The 7,492-nt window shown below is 43.8% G+C and overlaps 1 pseudogene; it reads left to right on the forward strand.

Annotated features, from left to right (window-relative positions):
* LOC115206834 (somatolactin-like) overlaps positions 1-7,181 on the forward strand; it is a 177,685-nt pseudogene extending 170,504 nt beyond the window's left edge.
* Positions 7,182-7,492: the final 311 nt, after the last annotated feature.

The raw sequence follows: 7,492 nt of genomic DNA on the forward strand, positions 1-7,492 counted from the left end.
GATGAGTACATGTAGCAAAACAATAGCTTGATATAAAACTATTAATAGTATCACGTTTGAGGTTTGACCCAGATGCAGACAACAGGGGCAGGCAAACGACAGGCCAAGGCAGGCAGGGGTCAATAATCCAGAGAAGGTAAAAAGGGTCCAGAACTGCAGGCAGTCTCAGGGTCAGGGCAGGCAGGGTTCAGTAATCCAGAATGGTGGGATAAGGTACAAAACAAAACAGCAGGCAGTCTCAGGGTTAGGGCAGGCAGGGTTCAGTAATCTGGAATGGTGGGGTAAGGTACAAAACAAAATGGAAGGCAGGCAGGCAGTCTCAAGGTCAGGGCAGGCAGAACGGTCAAAACCGGGAAGAACTAGAAAACAGTAGGAGTAGGAAAACAGGTGCTGGTAGGTTTGACGAATAAAACGAACTGGCAACAGACAAACAGAGAACACAGGTATAAATACACAGTGGATAATGGGGAAGATGGGCGAAACCTGGAGGGGGTGGAGACAATCACAAAGACAGGTGAAACAGAACAGGGTGTGACAGTATGGGGAGTCCCCTCCTAGGGGTGCCACCTGGCATCCTACCTGGGCACATACCTGGGGATCCAGGATCCCCAGCATTATGCACTCCTGCCACCATCATTATGCACACCTGCCACGCGGATCAGCGATTATACTCAATCACCTCTGTCATTACCTCCCATATATCTGTCTGTTCCTCCACTCTGTTCCCGCTTCAGCATTGAAGGTCTTATGTCCTTGTATACCCGTGCGCTGATGCTGTTCCTGTCTTGTTTCATGTCTGTTCCTGATTAACCTCTCTAGGGTAGGGGGCAGTATTTGCACGGCCGGATAAAAAACGTACCCGATTTAATCTGGTTATTACTACTGCCCAGAAACTAGAATATGCATATAATTGTTTGATTTGGATAGAAAACACCCTAAAGTTTCTAAAACTGTTTGAATGGTGTCTGTGAGTATAACAGAACTCATGTGGCAGGCAAAAACCTTAGAAGATTTCTTACAGGAAGTGCCCTCTGACCATTTCTTGGCCTTCTACACTGTCTTTATTGAAAACTGAGGATCTCTGCTGTAACGTGACACTTCCTACGGCTCCCATAGGCTCTCAGAAGGCGGCAAAACGTTAAATGATGACTTTGCAGTCACTGGCTGAAAAACAGTAGCGCATTTGGATAGTGGTCAATCAGAGAGCAATGAGACTGGGGGTGCGTGCACGAGCCGACACCATGTTTTTATTTTTTCGTCTTTGAACGAAAACAGGGTTTCCCGGTCGGAATATTATCGCTTTTTTACGAGAAAAATCGCATAAAAATGTATTGTAAACAGAGGTTGACATGCTTCAAAGTACGGTAATGGAATATTTAGAATTTTTTTGTCACGAAATGCTTCGGGCGCGTCACCCTTCGTCACCCTTCGGATAGTGTCTTGAACGCACGAACAAAACTGAGGATATTTGAACATAACTATGGATTATTTTGAACCAAACCAACATTTGTTATTGAAGTAGAAGTCCTGGGAGTGCATTCTGATGAAGAACAGCAAAGGTAATCCAATTTTTCTAATAGTAAATCTGAGTTTGGTGAGGGCCAAACTTGGTGGGTGTCAAAATAGCTAGCCCGTGATGGCGAGCTATCTACTGAGAATATTGCAAAATGTGCTTTTTAAAGCTATTTTAAAATCGGACATAGCGATTGCATAAAGGAGTTCTGTATCTATAATTCTTAAAATAATTGTTATGTTTTTTGTGAACGTTTATCGTGAGTAATTTAGTAAATTCACCGGAAGTTTGCGGTGGGTATGCTAGTTCTGAACGTCACATGCTAATGTAAAAAGCTGTTTTTTGATATAAATATGAACTTGATTGAACAAAACATGCATGTATTGTATAACATAATGTCCTAGGAGTGTCATCTGATGAAGATCATCAAAGGTTAGTGCTGCATTTAGCTGTGGTTTGGGTTTATGTGACATTATATGCTAGCTTGAAAAATGGGTGTCTGATTATTTCTGGCTGGGTACTCTGCTGACATAATCTAATGTTTTGCTTTCGTTGTAAAGCCTTTTTGAAATCGGACAGTGTGGTTAGATTAACGAGAGTCTTGTCTTTAAAATGGTGTAAAATATTCATATGTTTGAGAAATTGAAGTAATAGCATTTCTAAGGTATTTGAATATCGCGCCACGGGATTCCACTGGCTGTTGAGTAGGTGGGACGATTTCGTCCCACATACCCTAGAGAGGTTAAATGTTTGACTCCCCGTACCTGCTTATCTACTCCAGGGTAGGTCCTTACAGAATGCTGAAGCCACCAAGCAAAGCATCGGGGGAGGGCTGGCTTTCCAGTTGGTGGTGACGTCGGGTCCGGGGGCTGCCACCGATGGAACCGGAGATGCCTAAGCCGGGCTGTCACGCCTTAGCTGGCTCGAGAGGTTTCTTGCCCCAGTTGGCTCGGAAGGTGCCCATCCCACGTCAGGCCTCAGCCGGATCGCCAGGTTTTTACGCCCAGCCGGCTCGTCAGGCTCCGCCGGATCATAGGGCTCCCACGCCTCAGCGGGATCAACAGACCTTCATGCCTCAGCCGGCTCGCCAGGCTCTCACACTTCTGCTGGTTCATCGGGAAAATAGCCGGCGAAATGGAAGAGGAAATCTGCCCATTCTTACACCTCGCATGATTCGGAAGACCCATCGAGAACTTGCAAGAGTCAGAATCTCGCACGTTCGCAACTCATGGCATCCGGTTCGAGCCTCCCACAACCAGTGAAGCCTCATTAATGTAGAAGCCACCGGAGAGGGAGTCAGGACAGAGGACGAAGGCGCAGGTACCTCCGGATCCAACCTCGAAGCGAAAGCCACCAGGGATGAAGGTGACGGATCCAGGGCGGCAAAGCTGTTTGAAGTCTGTATCCGGTCCAGGCTTCCCACTGCCAAGGAGGCCCCAATTGCCAAAGGCCGCTAATTTCGACTTCCACGGAGAGTGATGTGACTCCATGGCTGGTTGGCAAGTTCAAGAAAAGGAATCATCCACTAAGTCATTCAGAAGCATCCTACTAACTCCATTTTCCAGCTACTGGAGTAGAAGTGAAACTGAAAGTAGGCGGACGTGGATTCCCCAGTAGCTTGTGTAAGTTAGCTACTTGTTCGCTAAGAGTAGCCACTTCGCCTCTGTGCTCCTCTGCAAGCAAACAGTTGCTACATTGAATGTCCGGATGGTCCACATTGCCCCGGAATAGAGCAAAATAATCACAGCTCCTGTAGCGTTGAAACCATTTGTTAGCGCCCTCCATTTGAAACTACAGGCTAGCTAGGCTAATTGAGCTTCCATGTATCTCTTCTTGACAGGAATTTACTACAAGTTTGCTATAAGCTACAGTGGGTTCGCAAATACTGCCCGCACCCCATCTCCTGAAACAAGCACACCCCATGAAATGGCAAACACACAAGCAACAAACACCTGAGTCACACGACCAGTATGGCAAACAGAGAGTGGAGGATTTGCTCACTGTATGGATCCTGGCTGCACATACTCCATGCAAGCAGGAGATGACCAACTCACAAGTTGGTACTGTAGAAACAAGCAGTAAATTGTGGGGCAGTAAACCAAAACACTGGTCAACAAGTTAACCTGTTTGGGCTAGGGGGCAGTATTGAGAATTTTGGAAAAAATATGTGCCCATTTTTAACTGCCTCCTACACCAACTCAGAAGCTAGAATATGCATATTATTGTTCAGGTTTGGATAGAAAACACTCTGAATTTTCTAAAACTGTTTGAATGGTGTCTGTGAGTATAACAGAACTCCTATGGCAGGCAAAAACCTGACAAGGTTTCATGCAGGAAGTACCCTGTCTGAGTCGTGCGTCTTGCATCTGTTTATTGAAAAGTAAGGATCTTAGCTGTAACGTGACAATTCCCAGGGCTCCGATAGGCTCTCAGAACCCGGGAAATACCTGAAGGTTGACGAGGCAGCCTCAGGCTGAAACACATTATCGCCTTTGGTAAGTGGCGGATCAGAGAACCTTTGAATGAGGCGCGTGCACGATTCGCTCCTGAGGAGAAATTTAATTCGGCTGTTTAGGCTCAATGCATATTCCCGGTCGGAATATTATCGCTTTTCTACGAGATAAATGGCATAAAAATTGGTTTTAAACAGCGGTTGACATGCTTCGAAGTACGGTAAAGGAATATTTAGAAATTTTTTGTCACGCCAATGCGCCATGCGCAGGACCGTGATGTAGCATTCTGATAGTGTCTAGAACTCACGAACAAAGCGTCGCAGTTTGGATATAACGATGGATTATTTGGGACCAAACCTACATTTGTTATTGAAGTAGAAGTCCTGGCAGTGTATTCTGACGAAGAACAAGCAAGGTAAGAACATTTTTCTTATAGGAAATGTGATTTTGGTGGAGGCTGACCTGGGTGGGTGTCTAAATAGCTAGCCCTGTGATGCCGGGCTATGTACTTAGATTATTGCAAAATGTGCTTCATCCGAAAAGCTATTTTAAAATCGGACATATCGAGTGCATAGAGGAGTAATGTATCTATAATTCTTAAAATAATTGTTATGCTTTTTGTGAACGTTTATCGTGAGTAATTTAGCAAACTGTTAGTAAATTCCCCAGAAGTTTGCGGGGGTTATGCTTTTTCTGAACGTCACATGCTAATGTAAAAAGCTATTTTTTGATATAAATATGAACTTGATTGAACAGACATGCATGTATTGTATAACACAATGTCCTAGGTGTGTCATCTGATGAAGATCATAAAAGGTTAGTGCTGCATTTAGCTGTGGTTTGGGTTTATGTGACATGATATGCTAGCTTGAAAAATGGGTGTCTGATTATTTCTGGCTGGGCACTCTGCTGACATAATCTAATGTTTTGCTTTCGTTGTAAAGCCTTTTTGAAATCGGACAGTGTGGTTAGATTAACGAGATTCTTGTCTTTAAATAGCTGTAAAATAGTCATATGTTTGAGAAATTGAAGTAATAGTATTTCTAACGATTCAAAAATCGCGCCACTGGATTTCAGTGGCTGTTACGTAGGTGGGACGAGTTCGTCCCACATGCGCCAGAGAGGTTAAGGAGAGCAGGTAGCAGGAGCATTCGCGTACCAATGAGGAGTGTAGCATGGCGAGCTAGCAGCATTAGGACATGTAAAAGCATTAGGACATGCTGTTAATGGGGATTTTTTTTCAAATGCACTAATCCAATACCATTGAACAACAGACCACTTTTAACTGTGATCCAGCCAGAGCTTTTTAGCTTTAAAACTTATTCGGAATCGGTGTCCCTTCCATGGGACGGTTGAGCTAACATAGGCTAATGCGTTTAGCATGAGGTTGTAAGTAACAATAACATTTCCCAGGACATAGACATATCTGATATTGGCAGAAAGCTTAAATTCTTGTTAATATAACTGTACTGTCCAATTTACAGTAGCTATTACAGTGAAAGAATACCATGCTATTGTTTGAGAAGAGTGCATAGTTTTGAACATGACAAGTTATTAATAAACAAATTAGGCACATTTGGGCAGTCTTGATACATCATTTTGAACATAAATGCAATGGTTCATTGGATCAGTCTAAAACATTGCACTTACACTGCTATCATCTGGTGGCCAAAATCTAAATTGCAGCTGAGTTGGAATAATACATTATGGCCTTTCTCTTGCATTTCAAAGATGATGGTACAAAAACAATACAAAAGAAAGGTTGTTTTTTTCTTTGTATTATCTTTTACCAGATCTATTGTGTTATATTCTCCTACATTTCTTTCACATTTCCACAAATGTCAAAGTGTTTCCTTTCAAATGGTACCAAGAATATGCATATCCTTGCTTCAGGGCTTGAGTAACAGGCAGTTAGTTTTGGGTATATCATTTTAGGCAACATTTTTAAAAGGGGGTGGATCCTACAGAGATTTTAAGGTCAGCTAAGTCTGTGAGTTGGAAACTAAGCAGCAGCACTCGTATAAAGGTTGAGGTGGGAAGATTTGGATTGCTCAAACATGCATCTATATAATTAATACTCTACATCGTACAAATGGCAAGTGCAATGCTGTGAGTTTGGAGCAGGGAGACGATAATTGTTCACTCCTATAACTGCTAGCTGAAGACCAGATCCCACTCAGCTAATTTCTGACCTTGCATTCTACATTGAATGCCAAAAAGTTTAATTGAGTACAGAAAAACCCTTTCCTTGTACTTTTAGCACTGTAATGCTTCTGTCAGATATATCGATGACTTTACTGTTGAAGGTATTGCCTCTGTGCCTCTGTGATTTGAGAGTAATTATTTTTAGGTTAGTATATAATTGCTTTAGCTGAATCCAGTTACATGACTATACTAAAACTGCACAATAGCACCAATGCAAATCAATTATTTCTAATATACAGTACTGTTCAGTACACAATAGTCACAAAACTCAAACTGTGCTCCCTAAACTGTGTTGTGCCGGACAAGTGGCTCCTCCACTCAGTCCTAATGCTGGTCCAGTCCTGGTCTGAGCCTTCGGTGTACCTGCAAACCACCTTGGATAATTATGACGATGTTCCTGACACTACTCAACAAGACCAAATGGGTGTCGGAAAAACTCCTTAGTTTGGAGCAAGGAGTGGTGGTCCTCATCAGGAAGGTACTTCAGTGTCATTACGCATTGTCCTCTTAAGCCCAATGCATGTTCACATAATGTAAATCCATTAGCACTCATTTGCTCACATCTCGTAGTCCTCTATCAATAGCTCATTTCCTTGACTTCACCTCTCTCCCTCTCCCTCTCTCTCCCTCCCTCCCTCTCTCCTCCCCCATCCCCCATCCCTCTGTCCTGTCCTTCCTGTGTACTATAGATGCTGGACGAGGGCATGCAGAACACCTCCTACTATGAGCAGGGCGTGACTCCATACAACCTGCAGCCTGAGGTGCTGGAGTCAGTTCTGAGGGACTACACTCTGCTCAGCTGCTTCAAGAAAGACCCGCACAAGTTGGAGACCTTCCTCAAGCTCCTCAAGTGTCACCAGACTGACAAATACAGCTGTTTCCTTTATGAGAGAACAACTATTTCCACCCCATTCAAAACCCACCCCATTCACTACCCCCCCCCCCTTCACAATGAGGCTAGCATTAAACATTTTTCCTCCCTGCATCTGGTGCCCCCGCATTTGCCTTGAACACATAGAGAGGTCGACTGATATGACCTCTGCCTTAGGGTATCTAACATCATCAATCAAATGTATTTATAAAGCCCTTTTTACATCAGCTGATGTCACAAAGTGCTGTACAGAAACCCAGCCTTAAACCCCAAACAGCAAGCAATGCCGATGTAGAAGCACGGTGGCTAGGAAAAACTCCCCAGAAAGGCCAGAACCTAGGAAGAAACCTAGAGAGGAACCAGGCTCTGAGGGGTGACCAGTCCTCTTCTGGCTGTGCCGGGTAGAGATTAACAGAACATGGCCAAGATGTTCAAACGTTCACAGATGAC

Source organism: Salmo trutta, chromosome 13 (assembly GCF_901001165.1).
Source record: "Salmo trutta chromosome 13, fSalTru1.1, whole genome shotgun sequence".
Lineage (NCBI taxonomy): Eukaryota > Metazoa > Chordata > Actinopteri > Salmoniformes > Salmonidae > Salmo > Salmo trutta.